The 19086-nt window shown below is 46.2% G+C and overlaps 1 protein-coding gene across 1 annotated transcript in view; it reads right to left on the reverse strand.

Annotated features, from left to right (window-relative positions):
* NEK6 (NIMA related kinase 6) overlaps nucleotides 1-19086 on the reverse strand; it is a 209739-nt gene that overhangs the window by 172323 nt on the left and 18330 nt on the right. The window contains exon 2 of the mRNA XM_015418434.1: nucleotides 4261-4362. The gene's annotated coding sequence lies outside the window, so the exon portion shown is untranslated. The remainder of the gene's footprint in view (nucleotides 1-4260; nucleotides 4363-19086) is intronic.

Raw genomic sequence — 19086 nt, forward strand, 5'->3', positions numbered from 1 at the left:
ACATATCACGCCATGTACTGCGACAGGGCGGAGCCCAGCAGAGCTCCTTATGGGGCGTCGACTCACCACGCTCTTAGACAGGCTCCACCCGGACCTGACAGAGAGCAGACCACCGAGGGCTGAGACTCTGGAAATGCCGCGCACTTTTAAATCAGGCGACAAGGTGTTCGCGCGAAACTACGGGGAGGGGCACTTATGGCTTCCCGCCATAATTACAACCGTTCTAGGTTCCCGAATGTATGTGGCGCAGTTAGCTGATGGCAGGAAGCTGCGGCGCCACATAGATCAGCTCAGGCAGAGGTGGGCTGATTCCAGACACGAGTCCAGCACCGAACCTGACGCGATCCTCCACCCAGAAGGCGAGCAGCGGGGGCCTCCTGACACGGAGGTGGGTGTTGCTGCGCCCCTCACAGACCCTGAGCTCGGGCAGACCCCGACTCAGGACTTCAGTCCCACCACCGAGAGTGATCCGGCACCCTTAGACAGTGAGTCTCCCCAAGCCCTTGAAACCATGCCACCTCCAGAAACGGAAACATTTCGAAGGTCCCAACGAACCAGGCGTGCCCCCTCCTATCTTAAGGATTATGTCTGCACGGGTATTGTTCCATCTTAGGGGGGAGGAATTGTTATGTATTCACTGTATTAAATGCAATGTTAAGCTTGAGTTTCAGCCAGGATTCTAAGCTGGAACAATCCTATTGGTTGAAGGTAAAATGTAACCAATCAAAGCTTAAGAACTGTGCTGGAGGGAACAAACCTGATTGGACTTTATTGTAAGAATACTATTGGTCCTTAACTATTCCTGGGCGTGGCTACACCAGCCCGGGATTGTTTAAAAGGGAGCTATGCTCCACTGTTTGTTGTTGTGTGTTCTTCTGAGGTTCCTGTTGTTAAATAAAGCTGAAATCACTTCTTACTACGGCGTTGAGTCAATACTTGACAGTAAGTCTCTGACTCAGATGAGATTCCAGGTTCACACCATGAGGCTCCTCATCCAAGCTGCTGTTCCTGCCCCAGTTGTGCCTTTGGAGTGGGAAATCAGATCTAAAACTCATTGAGCACATCAGTTGACTTGATAATCCACCACTGTCTCATTGGCTGCAGCTCACAGGACTTCTTTGGGCTGTTTTAGGACCTTGCTTTTACAATGATGGGTTTTATGGTGGTTTGTTCATTGTGCCATTTATGGCTTTTATGACATACTTCAAGCCGCCCTGATTTTCCTTTCCAGGTATGTGGTGAGAGAGAAATCCCAGAATAAATAAACATAAGCAGGAATGAAGGAGAGAGCAGCACCTTTCCATCTTTCTTGATGCTTTGCTGGCACCAAATCCCACACTGTGTTGACACAACGGGTGAGTTGGCATCACATAGCCTAGATCTGAGTATAAAAAAGCTTTACTTTGATTCTCAAGGCACAGAATGTGGATGTTAATTTGCCCTGTTTCTTCCAGCCAGGTCATGTGATATAGGAAGCAGCTCCCCCAAGAGCAACTGTCCTGTGACTATAGTATAGCAAAATCCCTGCCATTTGGCAATTCCACCAAAATGGCAGTAATTCTGTTCTGGAAGCAGAAGTCCACAATCTGGAGCTGGAATTGGCAGTTTTGCACCTTATGTTGACTAGGCAGGTCTCTATTTTTGAAAGATGGGAGGCAGAGCTGGATTTACAAACAAGCTAGGTAAATTACAACATAGGGCTTCACAGTATGAAGGGCCTCCAAAAATAAGGGGGAAAGTAAGTTTCACAAAAATAATGTTTTTCTTTGTGCCTTCACTTTTCTGGATATGTAAAAATAAAGCTTTTGTGTTTATATTTTTGATGTTCTTTTTGTGAGAATAATAAATGACATGACTTTTGACTTTCTTATGTCATATGTGTTATGAGGTTACCAGAGATAAATTTCTAGACCTACTGGGGAAATTAATAATAAATAATAATAATAATAATCTTTCAATTTATTAATCGCTCAATCCTGTAGAGCTGCTGGCTCTGAGCAATTTACAGTTACTCAAATACACACGGGACTAACAATGATTCAAAGGGGTAAGACAGGACAACATATAAATCTTTAAATCACACATGTTCACAGCCGACGGGGAATTTGTTCAGCAGTAAGGTCAGACATGTTCCAACGGCATTTTTCCCTCGGCGTGGCTTGATGTCGTCAGCTTTCTCCAGGACTGCTTCAGTTGCAGCGTAGCACTGCCACCGCCTGGCCGGACGACTCATTACAGGCTTCCTTGATGCCAAAGAGTTCTTTCTAGGCTTTTTGATCTCACGCGCTGGACCTTCTGTTTGCCGGCTAACACCTCCCCCACCGGGGGGTTTAGTGTGCCCACCCTCTCTAAGGAGTGGTACCCATTTTATCTACTCGCCGAAGCTTTTGAACCGCTGGGTGGATGGCGAGCTGGGGACAATGCTGGTAGCTCACACCAGCACGGGGCTAGAACTGACAGTAGTTCTGTTCAGCTCAGAAGTTTTAACCAGAGGATAAATCCCCTGTGCCACCGCTTATCAGTTTTTAGAAACTGATAAGTCTTCAGATCTGGATGGCATACACCCAAGAGTTCTTAAGGAACTCAGATGTGAGACAGTTGATCTACTAACTCATATATGTAAACTATCATTAAATTCAGCTGCTGTACCAGAATTTTAAAAAAGGAATCCAGAGGGGAACCAGGAAATTAGAGGCCAGTCAGCCTAACATCTGTCCCAGGCAAATTAGTAGAAACTGTAACCAAAGATAGAATTGTTAGGTACATAGGCCCTGGTCACACAGGCCAGATATCGCAGGGGGGAGGTGTGGCAAATTGCCCTGGCGCAGTTTGATCCGTGATTATGTGATCAGACGCGCCGGCGGCACACCACGGGTCCTTCCTTCGGCGCTGGCACATAAACGAGGGGCTGGAGAGGAAAGCCGCACGCCAGCACGATCACACCACGGGCATCCAGAGGCAGCCCGTGGCAAACCGTTTGCCAGTACTTCGGAGGTACTATGTTTTTATTGCGCGTTTTCGGCAATAAGCCGCGGGTTGGCCACGGGTGTGCTCCATTTCCCAGATGTTGGGGTGTGATCGCGCACGGATAATCCGCCCATCGCCTGTGGCTCTCCCGCGGCAAATTTGCCATGCGAACGGGGCCAATGAGGGACAAAGCCTGCTGAGGGAAAATCAGCATGGATTCTGCAAGGGGAAGTCCTGCCTCACCAACATTTTGAAGTGAACAAGCATGTAGACAATGGTGACCCAGATAACTTTTTAGCTCTCTACCAAAATACTAGAATTTGAGGACATCCAATGAAGCTGATAGACAGTAGGTTCAGGACAGACAAAAGGAAATACTACTATGCCAGAGTGATTAAAATGTAGAATTTCCTGCCAGAGGATGTAGTGATGGCCACAGGAATAAACAGCTGTAAAGGGGGATTAGATAGATTCATAGGGGATTATCAATGGCTACTAGCTATGGTGACTGAGGGGAACCTCCGCATTCAGAGGCACTGAACCTCTAAATCCCAGTGCCAGGAGGCAACATCAGGGGAAGGCCTCAGCTTCTATGACCTGTTGGCCGTCCAGAGTTACTGGTTGGACACTGTGTGAGACAGGATGCTGGACTAGATAAACTGTTGTTCTGATCCAGCAGGGATCTTATGTTCTTAATCCAGCCCTGATGCAATGCACTCTTATTTCCATCCAAATAAGGTTCCATTCCTGATTTTTCTTATAACCATTTGGCTTTTCCTCCCCCCACCCCTATATGTACCCCATCACCTTTTCTGCCAGGAGGTGCTATACCCTTGATAGAAAATACATCCAGCTAGAAGACATCAAAACAGGTAGAAGTTTTCAGCCCAGTGTTTATAGAGTGACTGTCAGGCAACCACTAGATATGCTGCTGCAAAATTAATCAGTCCATCCCAATCAAACTCTGCTGGCCATCTTACCAATGGTCACAAAGCCATATCTGGCTCAGCTGCCTTGGAACAATTAGCCTTTCATTCTTCCAGACTCCTCCCAGATCTGGCATAATCTTTGCAGCCTTTTTTCTGTGTTCCCAGACCCATTTTTCTCATCAACTGTAACTAGCAAAAAGACTGGACCCCACCACTCTGGTCTCCCACTGCACACGCTTCCTTTATGAAATTGCCTTTCATCTTGAAAGGCTGTTCTTCACACCTCCCTCTTTCCTTACTCCGCTCCTGCCCTCCAACCAATTTTCAGTCAGTGTACCAATTCTTCCCCTTTCCGGCTCCCTACCTTTCGACATTAACCTCCAGAGTGGGGACCCCCTCTTGAAGATCCAAGAGCCTCTATGGCTGCCACTTTGCCTCTTGTCTACATTGACAAGGAATGAATATTCTGGAAAAAAGAGAGAGAGAGACATTTCCAAAAGTTAGTGAGGCAGAAAAGGTCCTTTCCGGAAAGAACACGGGCTACTTTTGGTCAAGCTGTGCTTTTCTCAACATGCCATCTTTAATCTATTAAAACATTTTCTAAGACTTCCCTTCACCTGAAGGGAAACGAACTTGCTTGCAAGACCCTGGTACGTGTCTGGGTTGTTCCTCGAATAATGGCATGAGGTTGGCCGCTTTCCACCTTTGAGGAAGAACCTGCAAAAACATGTTGGCTTTGTGCAGTGGAGAGCAGCAGTTCCTTTAACCTTTTAATAAGCAAGACACAGGGTAGGGAGGTAGGCACCAGCCTTCCCCTTCATGCCCTCCAGTTCTGCCCCCTGCAAGCTACAATTTTTCTGCATTTCCCTTTGCTTCTGAGGAAGAAAGTCTGATTTCCACCTTTCCACTTACAAGTTTGGTTCCAGCAGCACTTCTGTGATTCAGAGTCTCCCTGCCGGCAACCATAACCTGACAGTTCCGTCTGCTTTGTCAGCATTTCTCCCCCTTCTGCGCTGGGGTAGATTGGAATTAAAATGAAATTGTAGCTCTGGTCTTTGCTCTCCTGCCTGCCGGAGCCCAAATGCCACCAGCTCCTCCTCCGCTCCATTGCCAAGTTGTCCCCAATTACCAAGGATTCCCATATATTCTGCTTCCATGTGATCATTCCCACAACATTATTCTGTGGCTGAATTCACGGCCTCTGCAAGTAAAGGCAGTAAAGCTGTCTCAGCCTGCCATTTTACATCTACCCATTGGCTCTCAGCAGTCTCCAGAGGAGTTATGTGAACTCCAACCTCACAATCTCCTTCACTCCATATCTTTCCCTCCTTACTGTTCATATTGGGTAGGAGGGGGGGGGGAGAAGTACTTGCATGTTGGGCCTTTTGCATGCTGAATGAGGACGTGAACATCTTATATTGTGGGGCACACAGCGCTACATAAAGTGGCCTTGTGTAGCTTTGTGTTATTAGAAAGAGCCAAGCGGCATGCTCAAATAGCCACCTGGGTGTTAGTTAAAATGTATCGTGCTTGGGAGTGTTTTATATTGAGTCCTATGTATATCCACATTTCCTCAGGTGGAAGTAGGGGCAAGTTTTGCATTAGAAAGTTAAGATCCAGATAACCACTTTCCAAACCAAGAGTGGAAGTGGATGTGGCCAACAGAAGGCTGGAGGAAACTAGCTGGCTAGTTTGGATGTGACCAGAGAGAGGCTGGATACCTGTACACTTGGAGTTCCCTTGAGCAGAGTCAGAGCACTGGTCCATGAAGGTCACCGTTATATACTTAGACTGGCAATGCCTCTCCAGGCACTCAGGCTGAGGTCTTTCAAATCTTCTCCTACCTGATCCTTTTAAATGGAAATGCTAGGGGACTAAATCTGGGACCAGTTTGGTGTAGTGGTTAGGAGTGCGGATTCTAATCTGGGAGAACCAGGTTTGATTCCCCACTCCTCCACATGCATCTGCTGGAGTGACCTTGGGTCAGTTACAAGTTCTCTCAGAGCTGTTCTCTCATGAGCAGTCCTCAAAAGAGCTCTCTCAGCCCCACCTACCTCACAGGGTGTCTGTTGTGGGGAGGGGAAGGGAAAGGAGATGGTAAGCCGCTCTGAGACTCCTTCGGGTAGTGAAGGTTGGGGTATAAATCCATTTTTCTCCATGCCAAGCAGAAGTTCTGCCACCGAGCCATAGGCCCTATCTTAAAAACACAAACTCAAGGAGTCACTAGAAAGATTGCCATTGGGAACCTGAGTCAAACTCTGAAAGGGACAGGGTTGCTAGCTGCTGAGCAGGAGGCCAATTCCAAGGAGTCCCATGCAAGTCAGAAATGCAGGTGGGGGAACCCCAGCCAGGAAAAGAGCATAAGGAGACTGGAACAAATTGGGTGACAGAAGCAGAAGAATACTAAAGGTGGTGGCTATATTTTTGTGACGCTCAGCCAGTCTCGGCTTGCAAACTTTTTTTTAAATGGCTACTTTGGGCTATTTTGTTCTGATAGTCAAACAAAAGAAATTGGGGCGAAGCTGAAACTGAGTGAAGATGGAAAGTCCAAAGGTACCCAGGACATGCCAGTTCTGGAGCAGTCCACATAGACAGGTGAACCAAAAAAGCAGAGCTTGAGGAGACCAATTCTAACTTCCTCCCCCATCCACAATGAATCGGAAAACATAGGAAATGTACAGGCTCCGTACAAGAACCATCCTTCTCCTCTATTGCAAGGTTCTTGGGTTTAACAAATCAAGAGGAAAATCAGTGCTCTTTGCAACTCTGCAGGCCCCCAAGTCTAAACACAGCGGCCAGTTTGATCCAAGAGGGATGCCGTCCTTCTCCCCAGCTATGCAATATGAATGGACAAGGAAAGAGCCTCCCATTGTTAGTGCAGCTAATGCAGCTCATTAGATTTGTTTTAAACTCTGGAAAGCAAATGAATACCTAATGAGATTTCCCCCCAGGTGTAATTAGTGACAAAGCATCCCATTTCTCTAAATATACCCTCTACTTCTTTCTCCTTTCCTTAACTATATGCGGAAAGGCCCAGAAAACCGCACTTACACTTAATGAACTGAACAAAGCAGATTGGAAACAAAGACTATTTTAATTGTGTTTATTTAGCCTTCAGCAAAACAATGGGAGAGAATGGTCTGATCAAATTAATTTCAGAAATGTGCCCATATAAGTCGTCCAGCCAGGGGAGACATCCACACTGATAATCAACAGTGGACTTTGCTCTGGAGGAGCAGTCAATTGAAAGTGTTTGCCAGAAAAAGAAGCCATGCATTTTTAACAAAAACAAACAATAAAACAAACAAAAAAACACCATAGCCCTGACCTGGATAGCCCAGGTAAGCCCAATATCATCAGATCTCAGAAGCTAAGCAGGGCCAACCCTGACAAGTATTTGGATAGAAGACCTCCATAGAATACCAGGGCTGGGAGGTGCAGCCAAGCTATCAAGCCACTTTTCTGAATGTCCTCCATGCCCCAGTAGGAGTTGCCAGAAGTCACTGTGACTTCCAGGCACAGGTAAGCGCACACACAGACATGCAAAAATACAAAAAAAAAAAACCAAACCCCAAAAACCCCACAAAGTTATTTAGTCAAGAGTAAAAACTCAGATGCTGTTTAGTTGAAAAGGATTTTCAGATTGCCCACAACAACACACAAGCACACTGTTATTAAGAGGTTGTGAACTGCACAGAAACAGAAAGAGTTTCTCCCTATGGCTGGTTTACTGCAGGTGAAAGCCAAGTAGTTGGAATACCAGGGTTGGGACGCAGTCACGCAGAGGCAAGCTATGGCAAACCACCTCCAAAATGTCCCTGGCCTTAAAAACAAGTCTAGCTTGCCACCTAGTGGTGCATAATGCTAAAACAGCTAGAACTTGTGGCTGCCAGACAATCTTAGGATCTCCAGCCTATTCTACACACAATGTCATACAATAATAATTATTATTATTAGTTGGGACTTGCCACTTCTGCTCTGGAAATATCTAGAAATGAGTGCAATTGCCTGATTACAACTGCTCAGCATGGGATAGGCACGGCTAGACTGCCAGCATGGTGTAGTGGTCAGAGTGTTGACCTACATCTGGGAACCTCATGTTCAAATCCCCACTCTGTCATGGAAGCTTGGACAAGCCATTCTTTCTCAGCCTAACCTTCCTCACAGGATGGTTGTTGTGAGAATCAAGGCTAAACACATGAAGCTGCCTTATTCTGAATCAAACCCTTGGTCCATCAAGATCAATGTTTTCTACTCAGACTGGCAGCAGCTCTCCAAGGTATCAGGCAGAGGTCTTTCTCCTTACCTCCAACCTGATCCTTTCAACTGGAGATGCCAGGAATTAAACCCAGGAACTTCTGCATGCCCAGCAGTTTCATTACCACTGAGCCATGGATAAAATGGAGGACAAGAGAATGATGTTGTAAACCATATTGGGTCCCCAATGGGAGGGAAAGTGGGATATAAATATCTGACTAAAATAAATCTTACCCCAGCCCTCTCCCAAAGAACTACCTCCAAAATGCCAGTGGTGAACTGTGAGAAGGAGGAGGAGAAGTTTTTATACTTCACTTTTCTCTATCTTAAGGAGTCTCAGAGCGGTCTTCCCTTCCTCTCCCCACAACAGACACCCCCTGAGGAAGGTGGGGCTGAGAGAGCTCTGAGAGAACTGTGACTGACCCAAGGTCACCCAGCTGGTTTCATGTGGAGGCGTGGGGAATTAAACCCCGTTCTCCATATTACAATCTGCCGCTCTTAACCACTGTACCACACTGGCTCTCTGAAATACAAAACCATACCATTACACTATCGAAACATCAACATAAAAAAATTGTTGGCAGGCCACATCACAAAAGAGCAGAACTCATTCCGCGGCTAATGTCTCATACAACTTGGAACATCAAGCCCCAAAATCTAGCTTCTTGTAAAGCCAGCTCCCTTCAATCTTTCACTACACATGAGAACCATCAAAAAAGATCTTTCTGGAACTGACCAAAAATAGAACAATAGGACAGCTGCAGCCGTCAGCACAAAGTTTTGCTCTTCTTACCACAAAGTCCTACACAGGAAAAAGTCAAAATTGGCAGATCGCCACCGGGTGTTGCAACTCACTTCTGACATTTATCCTTCCTCCCACTTTACTCATGCAAGCCAAGTGGGCCTAAAGCCCCTGAAAAGACTTTCTAGGCCAATAAATGTCATTCTCCTGTCATGTTATGAGTGGGGAGGGGGAGAGATAAATGGGGCTCCATGGTAGCCTCTTCCCTTCCTCCTCCTCTTTCTCATCTACATAGATGTTTCTTGGAATTCAGGCTTTATCCAAGAATTCGGCCTTTTCGCCACCCATCTCCAGAAAGTCACATCACATCCTCCACTGTCATATCCCCCATGCCCAGGCCGCCTTCCCCCTCCAGATTTCCACTAATTAATTCTGACCATCCCTAATGGTCTTCTAGGTCAGAAATTGGTGGTTCAGCTGCACTAATTTGATCTCTAATGTCTTCATCCTTTACATTCTCTGCCCGATTAACTTCCTGAAATTTAGTTTCGATAAGTGGAGATGAGCTGGGCAGAAACTTCCAAAGAGATTTCCTTCATGGGCAAAGGAAGGCCGGGCCTCTTTGGACCTGCAGGGAAAGTGCACGGCCATTTTATTCAATTTCCCAGCAATCTTGATGGATGCCGTGGCCTAGGCACACAATCTGGGTCATTCTGCCAGCCCAGAAGACTTCATAAATGCAGAATGGTTTATTTGTACTGAATTGCATGTTACCGAGAGGAGAATCTGAAATACAGATGAGTGTTCTGATCTACTTCAAAGCCTGGCTTTGAACAAGCTGTCTGTAAACAACCTCTGAAAGCAAAGGTGCAAATTTGTCCATGGTTCTAGCCCTCATGAGTGCCTACAACATTTAATACCTCCATGTTCTGAGCAACAATCCTGAGTTGGGGCTGAGTTAATAACAGTGGGGAGGCTTTAGACTTCATGCCCTGCTTGTAGGCTTTCCAGGGGCATCTGGTTACCCACTGTGCAAAAGAGGATGGCTGGACTACATCAGCCAAAACAAATCCCTGCTCTGAATGCCCAGACTGCAAATTGGTACTGAGACCCCTGGTATGCGCAGAGCGCCTTTCCCTCACTACACATTAAAACACATACATTTACCGATCTGCAGATGCATCTCTAGATTGGAGGGAGTGCTTTACAGGCAGGTGTAACCCTGGAATCTCCCACTGAAGTAACTAAAGGAGTGGTTAATTACTGTCTCCCCCACCTCCTACATTTGCAACACAGGTTTGAATCCTCCTTCGGTTTTATGTCCTGCAAATCTCCTGAATATAGGCACACGAGTTAAGTCAACAAATGGCTCATAGTATGATTACAAGCAAAGCACTTTTCCCTGGATGGCTGACAATATGTCATTCTATAGATATATTACATTCTATAGATATATTAGCTTCACAAACTCCATAAGCACATTTTTACATTTTAGGTGGGTTTAAATTTATATTCTTTCTGGCTTTCTGGCTTTATAGCTCTACACTCCTATCCGAATGATAACACTTTAAATATATATTTTTTAAAAATCAAGGTGTCACCAGCAAAATATGAGACAAAGTTCTGAAAGTGTGCAGCATTTCACAGGCTGAGAAAGGCGTAGTGAGATGGTGTTCTCTAGGACCACATTGATATCTGGCCCCTTCCCCCCATTTAATGAGTAGCTGGGTCATCTATGAAATCTTTCATTTATGAAATCATTCAGGATCTGGCATTCCCAGCTTCTACATCATTGTCATTCCTACAACTGTTAGAGGGCTGTATTTCCGACCATACTGCTGGAGGAAACACATCTTAGTGCCACTACTAAGGCTTGCAGACTGCAAAAATAGTTGCCGGTTGGGACAGATCATGTAACCCCTTCTGTTGTGAATGGAATACCAGTCGGTGGCCGGTCACTCGAGCACTGAAAATCCAATTCCCTTTAAACAAACTTTGGGTTGAATCTGTAGGTTTTCGCCGTTCACAGTTGCCGCATGATCTCTCCCCCTCCCCCTCACGCTCTAGGCCTGACCTCAAGCCAGAGCCTTTGAGCGGTGGCGCCGCGGTGGCCTGGCCCACCCCTCTCCCGGAAGGGGAACCGCCAGCCTCCCTGCCACCTGCAGTTCCAGCGACAAAAGCAGCCAGACGCGCAGGACCGCGGAGTCCTGGGGGGCAGGAGCGGGGGTGCGACCCAGAAGGGGGTGAGGAAGCCAGCCCTTCCCAGAGAGCGCGCGGCGGCGGCGGCGGCCTTCGAGGGGTCTCCCGGGCCCGAATTCTCACCGACTAGGCCATGTGCAACCTGGACCCTTTGACCGGCTCATTGTTGCTTTACCAAAGGGCCCTGCGCGGGAGAGGAGGAACAATGGGCCGGCCCCTCCTTCGCCCCCGAGAGGAGCCTTTTCAACGCTCCCTTTGGCCTGCCCAGAGTGACAGCTGAATTGCGGCGCGGCTTCCCAAGAGCCGGAGCGCGGGCGCTTTTGCCAAGAGCGGCCGGTTGTATTCATCGCCGCCGACACAGCTGCACTTGCCGGGAGGTCTCCCCATTGTCCTGTCGCAGAAGAAAGCGGACTTTTCCCTCCCCACCCCCCACCCCAACTCCGCAGACCTCCATCGCTGACCGGGGCAGACACGAGGCAGCAGCCCCCTGACAAAGTTTCCCTCTGCGCCCCTATACCAGACAGGAAAGCTCCGGACTTGCCCCCATGCGGTATGGGGGGGGGGCTAGGAGGGGACACCCTGAGCTCCTTGGGGAAAGGGTGGGGTTTTTAAATAAACAAATTAATTTGATTGCCCCCATTTCCCCACACACACATCTCTGATCCAATGAATGGGTAATAAATAGGCAGCATGACAGGAAGAGGAGCCCCCCTCCCCCAAAAAGGAGACAGGAAGAATTCAGGCCACAGGCCCACCCTTCTCACCTTTCTTCTGGAGGACATGCAAGCAGGTGGGCCCAGAGTTACATGCTGGAACCCTAATCCACTGCTCTAAGTGTAACCTTGAGGAAATGCACCCTGCACATGTTCAGAAAACCCTTCCTTAACACTTCAGCACCTGTGAGGGTTTGTCAGGGAGGCAAATCGAGCAAATTGGTGGTTTTCTTTGGGGTTAAAGAGATGAGAGGGAAAACCCAGAGAAGAAAACTGACCCATCCGCAAGGCAGCTCTTCAATTTTCCCTTGAAAAAAACACAGTTCATTCACTAAGATGCCTCGGATGCTTTGGGGTAAAGCTGAAAGCTAGCCAGACTACCAATCTGTGAACCTATAATACAAACATCCCTCTCTTTTACCAGCCATTATCTGGATGACAGGGAACACACACCTGCAATACAAGCCCAGGGATACAGCGTTTGGTACTCCAGTACAAGAGTGCAAAGTTCTGAGCATGTGAGTGGTTCTTACTGTAATACTGTAATACTGTAATATTTTCTAGTTGGCTCCCACAATTAGAGCTTCAGCAGCTTCTGTTCCCTGCACGCACGCATGCATACACCCCATCCATCCTTGCTCTGCAAAAGCAGGAACGCAGGTGGGAAGAGGCACAATTTCTGCTCTGCTCCCTTGAAGAGATTCTTCATCTAGAGACCCGTCTGTACTGTAGGCCTAAAATGGCTTTCCCACCGACTTGAATGATAAGGCTTTCCTGAGGAACTCTGGAAACTAGTCTTCCAAGGATTCTAGAATTGTGTATTGAAGAACTGTTAACTTGAGGCGCAAACTAGGTTCTGGAGCTCTTAAACTGGTTTTAAACTAAGCAGAAGTAAGAGGCAAAAGACGACACTTGCTCCGTTTTATTACCATTCCGTCATTTCTTAGTTTTACTGTTCTTTCCCTTCCCTTCCCACTGTGGTCTCTCTGCACTCGCAAGGTTTAATTTGCAGTCTCCTCAGGGCAGGCAGCTTTCTCTTTTATCTTAGGTTGTTCTGTCAAGCACCATTGTTGCTCTAAGTATGGCTAAATAAATAATTATTACAAAGAAGAATCATAATCTCGTGCAGACAAAGCTTTAGAGCTGATAGATCTAAGAACACTTTAACTGTTTTCTGTAAACTCGGCAGCCACTAGATGTCAGACTCAGAGCCGAAACAGAGCCTTCACCCCACCATGTGGATGCCACAATGCTGCAATCCTGGGATTTAGGGAAGTACAGGTGGGGACAGTTTAGGATGGCGGGGTGAGGCTAAACTTCTCCAAAATACATAAACTGCTGAGTGTGAGGGCCCATTCTGCATATATTGTGTCAAATTCAGTCACTGGCGTTTCCCATTAGAGTGGATCTGAAGCTGCAAGTTTGGAAAGACCTTGGAGAGAGACTGCCAGGATTAGGCAGTTTTGCAAGATTCTCTCCCCTGCTGCACAGGATTGGAATCCACAGTGAAGTAAGTGAGCATAGCTGTGCAGATTGGGGCTTTGGTGTTCCCATTTGCATCTCCCGAACTCTCTGTTTGTGAAATATCAGACACTGTGTAATTCATCAAATACAGGCTGTTGCCCTCCAGGGAGAATTTACCTGCTTGTCTTTCTTAGATAATCTTAAAACAGAGTTTAAAAAGATAAAACGAGAGGCTGTGGCTCAGTGGTAGAGCATCTGCTTTGCATGCAGAAGGTTCCAGGTTCAATCCCCAGCTACTTCAGTTAAAAGGATCAGGGATGTGATGTGAAAGACCTTTACCTGAGACCCTGGAAAACCGCTGCCAGTCTGAGTAGACAACACTGACCTTGATGGACTGATTAGGTATAAGGAAGTTTTATGTGTTCAAAGAAAATGGAAAATTACTAAGCTTCACTACAGTTGTGTATGGTATCCCTTGTAGAAGGGGATCAGGCCAAAGTGTAGTGTGGGAGAACTTCCTGGTGGGCTGTGCTCATAGGATCAATTTATACCACTGTACTACCCCAAGTCTGCTGCCTGAAATAAAGCCACCTGTGTTCCTATGATCCCAACTTTTAAAGATATGTCTACATTAGAAAGTTAAATTGGTTTAATAATAGTAACCTTTCTAACTCCTGTTTAGTGATTTATAGGATTCTTGAAACACCAAAACTACAGTACCCAGGATTATTTGGGAAAGTCATTATGTTTAAATTTAAACTGTTCCAGTTGAGATTTTACAATTCAATGTAGAATCCCCCTCCCCTTTGCACAAAGCAGCATTTTGTGAGGGTTGTATGAGACCTCTTAAGCGTGTGTGTAAAGTGGCAATTTATTGGTGACCCCATGAAGAGACTTTCAAGGTGAGAAGCAAAGGTGGTTTGCCACTGCCTTTCTCTGCAGAACCTTACTTGGTGGTCTCTCATCCAAGTATGGACACTGCTCTTGGCTTACAAGGTCTGATGAGATCAGGCTATACCAAGCTGTCTTCTCTCCCTCTTAAGCATTTTTTTTTAGTTGCAACTTATTTACCGTGACCCCGTAGGGTTTTCCAAGGATAGAGACTTCAGAGGTAATTTGCCATTGCCTGACTCTGCATAGCAACCATGGTATTCTTTGGAAGTGTGGTCTCCCATCCAATTACTAACCAGGCCAGGGCTAACACTGCTTAGCTTCAAAGGTCAGCCTATCCTGGGGTATCCAGGTCAATCACTGGAGTTAGTTGACACATTTAGCAAAAAGTAGAATGGTCGCTTTCCCTTCAAATTACTGGGGGGTGGGGTGGGGGGGTCACAATTTTAAGGCTATCCATGTTGGGGGGAAGCCAACAGGAGATGAAAAGCCTCTGGTTCGGGTTGGCTCATCTCAGAGAGATGAGGGGGTACCTGTTGCTTTTCTACAGAGAGGTGGATTGAAATTGTCCACTGAGACCATGGCTAGTGACATGGACTGCCTGACAAGGTCTCGAGATAGCAAGGGGAAGGTGGCAGGCTTAACTAGTATGGGAAATTACAGCTGTTTCTATACAAATGCTAGAAGTGTCTGAGGTAAAATCGGGGAGTTGGAGTGCTTGGTGTCGGAGGGAAAAATAGACATTGTGGGTATTTCAGAAACTTGGTGGGATGAGGAAAATAAGTGGGATACGGTGATTCCCGGTTATATATTATATCGGAAGGATAGGGGGGGAAGGGTTGGAGGTGGGGTGGCTCTGAATGTCAGAGAGGGTATAAAGTCCAGAAAGATCGAGAGGCTAAGAGAATTGGATTCGCTTCTTGAAGTTCTGTGGGTTGAAATAGGGGGGCCAAAAGGAAACTTAACACTGGGAGTTTGTTATCGCCCACCGGATCAAAAGATAGAGGAGGATTATAAAATGATGAATGAATTAAAGATAGCAGCTAGACAAAAACACTGTGTCGTAATAGGTGATTTTAACTACCCACACATTGATTGGGTCAATATGTGTTCTAGTCGAGAGAAAGAGATTGAGTTTCTAGACACTCTAAATGACTGTGCTATGGAGCAGATGGTCATGGAACCTACCAGGGGAGAGGCGATCCTTGATTTGGTCCTAAGTAACACTCAAGACCTGGTGAGAGATGTAAAAGTGATTGCACCGCTTGGGAACAGTGATCATAATGTTGTTGAGTTCAACATTTGTACAAATAGGGAATTGGCCAAAAAGACTCACACAACCACTTTTAACTTTAAAAGGGGTAATTTTTCTGATATGAGGGGACATGTGGGGAGGAAACTGAAGGGAAAAGTAGAAAGGGTCAAAACCATTGGGGAAGCTTGGAAACTGTTTAAAACTACAATTCTAGAAGCTCAAATAAAATATATTCCGCAGGTTAGGAAAGGCACAAACAGGTATAAGAAAAAGCCTACATGGTTAACAAACAAAGTAATGGAAGCTGTAAAAGGTAAAAAGGATTCCTTTAAGCGGTGGAAAGCTAGTCACAGTGAGGCTGATAAAACAGAACACAGGCTATGGCAAATAAAATGCAAGTCTGTGGTCAGGCATGCAAAAAGGGAATATGAGGAGCATATAGCAAAAAATGTAAAGACCAACAATAAAACTTTCTTCAAATACATTAGAAACAGGAAACCAGCCAGGGAGGCAGTGGGGCCCTTGGATGACCAAGGGGTAAAAGGAGTACTGAAGGATGATAGGGAAATGGCTGAGAAGCTAAATGCATTTTTTGCCTCCGTCTTCACTGTGGAAGATGAGAGGTGCTTGCCCACTCCAGAGCCGCTGAGTTCGGGAGGGGTGTTGAAAGACCTGAGTCAGATTGAGGTGACGAGAGAGGAGGTCCTAAAACTGATAAACAACTTAAAAACTGATAAATCACCAGGCCCAGATGGCATACATCCAAGAGTTCTGAAAGAACTCAATTGTGAACTTGTGGATCTCCTGACAAAAATATGTAATCTCTCCTTAAAATCAGCCTCCATTCCTGAGGACTGGAAGGTAGCTAATGTCACTCCCATCTTTAAAAAGGGTTCCAGAGGAGATCCGGGAAATTACAGGCCTGTCAGTCTGACGTCGATACCGGGTAAATTGGTGGAAACCATTATTAAGGAAAGAATTAGTAGGCACATAGATGAACAAAACCTATTGAGGCAGACTCAACATGGGTTCTGTAAGGGAAGATCTTGTCTCACTAACCTGTTAATGTTCTTTGAGGGGGTGAACAAACATGTGGACAAGGGGGATCCAATAGATATTGTTTACCTTGACTTCCAGAAAGCTTTTGATAAAGTTCCTCATCAAAGGCTCCTAAGCAAGCTCAAAAATCATGGGATAAAAGGACAAGTCCTTTTATGGATCAAAAACTGGCTAATTAATAGAAAACAGAGAGTGAGTATAAATGGGCAGTTCTCCCAGTGGAGGGGTGTAAGCAGTGGGGTACCACAGGGATCAGTACTTGGTCCACTGCTTTTTAACTTGTTCATTAATGATTTGGAGTTGGGAGTAAGCAGTGAAGTGGCTAAATTTGCGGATGATACGAAGTTGTTCAGGGTGGTGAAAACCAGTGAGGATTGTGAGGCACTCCAAAGGGATCTGTCAAAGTTGGGCGAGTGGGCGTCAACATGGCAAATGGGGTTCAATGTGGCCAAGTGCAAGGTGATGCACATTGGAGCCAAAAATCCTAACTATAAATACACGTTGATGGGGTCTGAACTGGCAGAGACAGATCAAGAGAGAGATCTTGGAGTTGTAGTAGATAACTCACTGAAAATGTCGAGACAGTGTGTGACTGCAATAAAGAAGGCCAATGCTATGCTGGGGATTATTAGGAAGGGTATTGTAAACAGATCAGCCAATATCATAATGCCGCTATATAAATCAATGGTGCGACCTCATCTGGAATACTGTGTGCAATTCTGGTCACCACACCTTAAAAAGGATATTATAGCTTTGGAAAAAGTGCAGAAAAGAGCAACTCGAATGATAAAAGGGTTGGAACACTTTCCCTATGAGGAACGGTTAAGGCGCTTAGGGCTCTTTAGCTTGGAGAAACGACGACTGAGGGGTGACATGATTGAGGTTTATAAGATTATGCATGGGAAAGAGCAGGTAGAGAAAGAGGTACTTTTCTCCCTTTCTCACAATACAAGAACCCGTGGGCACTCCATGAAATTGCTGAGCGGTCGGGTTAGAACGGATAAAAGGAAGTGTTGGACTAGATGGGCCTTTGGCCTGATCCAACATTGGCATCTCTTATGTTCTTATGTTCTTAACTCCCTGCAAATAGAAAATTAGCAGGCCAGAGGCAAAAGTTCTAGTTTAGCTCTTTGCATGCTTGCGCTTGTTTTCCCCATGCAGGGAACCAGGGGTCACTTCCTGCGGGAGCGCACAGGAGCGGAGCTCCGGCAGTAAGGAGCCCAGGGGGCAGGCACATACAACAAGCCCCGTCCCCTGCTCCCAGAAGCCCTCAGTTGGGCCAGGAGGAGCCCAAAACAGTCCATTGGAACCTGAGCGGTGGGTGTTCCCCCCCCCATAGCTAGCAATCCAAAACAGTCCAGTGGCACCTTTAAGACCAAGTTTTATTCAGGTACAAGCTCTCCCTCCTCTGCGAGGACAGATCTGCACGTCCCCCCCCCCCAATAGCTAGCAATCCAAAACAGTCCAGTGGAGCCTGAGCGGTGGGTGTTGCCTTCTAACACACTTCCGGTGTTGTCAGGGGGTGTGGCATATGCAAATAAGTTATGCTAATGAGCTCCTGCACCTCTTTTTCTATGAAATTACCCCTGCAGGGAACTGTTAATTTTTAGAGGAACTTTGAGACATGTAATCCCTCACATGCAGTCTGAAGTGGTACAGTCCATTGTACCATGTTAGTTGTCTGCCACCACTGAATTCTGCTTCATATGTAGCCCAGGCCCAGATCTCTTTTTATCTCATGTAAGCTAAAGAACTGCCAGACAATTGTAGGATCTCCTGGCTACACTACACACATGGAAACAATTGCCCAATCAAACAGTCCTTCTCACAACTACTTGACAAGGGGTATAGGCAGGCTTCCCAAGTATTTACCGTGATTTAGTGGGGGACACAGACATCCTCGCAGGATCATTCCTGTGGGGACAACAGACGTGCACCACCATGCCGTCGCCAGGAAGTGATGCTGGGCAACGCTCTGGCAATGGGGCTGGAAACTTGATGGTTGATACCCGTCGTATCAACTTGGTTACATATTTTATATTATTATATGCTTTCTGTGTGTAACTCTGCTGTAGAATAAATAAATAAATAAGTAAACAGTCATGTGGAAGCACTACTCTTGCCCCACCCTAGCAAGTGTTTGCTGTGCATCCAGTTGGAGAGCCCCTCTTCCTGTGCTTAGGCCCTAGGTTAATCACCAGGGCGTAATTCTCAGGGTTGATATTTTTTCTCCCACCTGACTGGGATAAACTGCAGCATCCTCTGCCATTAAGAAAAATAGTAGATGATTTCACAGCTTCTGTGCCAGCTTCATGTTAACCCACAAGCCAGAGAAGGGGTAAGTGAGCTTCTTTGGTTTGGCTTCTCAGTGCCATTTTTGTTTTGATTTGCTCTGCTTTTATTCCTCCAAATTAGGATGATGGTTGCAATCTGTTTTTAGACAGAGCCAGAGCCACAAGATACAAGAATCTGCTCATCTGCATATTTCGCATCAAACTGCAGCCGCTGCATAATTTAAGCTTGGTGTTAAAAAGCTGCCCACAGATTTCAAAGGCTGTTTGGGTTTTTAAAAGTGAATAAGACACACGGCTTCTCAGTTTCACACATTGT

Source organism: Gekko japonicus, unplaced genomic scaffold (assembly GCF_001447785.1).
Source record: "Gekko japonicus isolate JY-2015 unplaced genomic scaffold, Gekko_japonicus_V1.1 scaffold127, whole genome shotgun sequence".
NCBI classification, from domain to species: Eukaryota; Metazoa; Chordata; class Lepidosauria; order Squamata; family Gekkonidae; genus Gekko; species Gekko japonicus.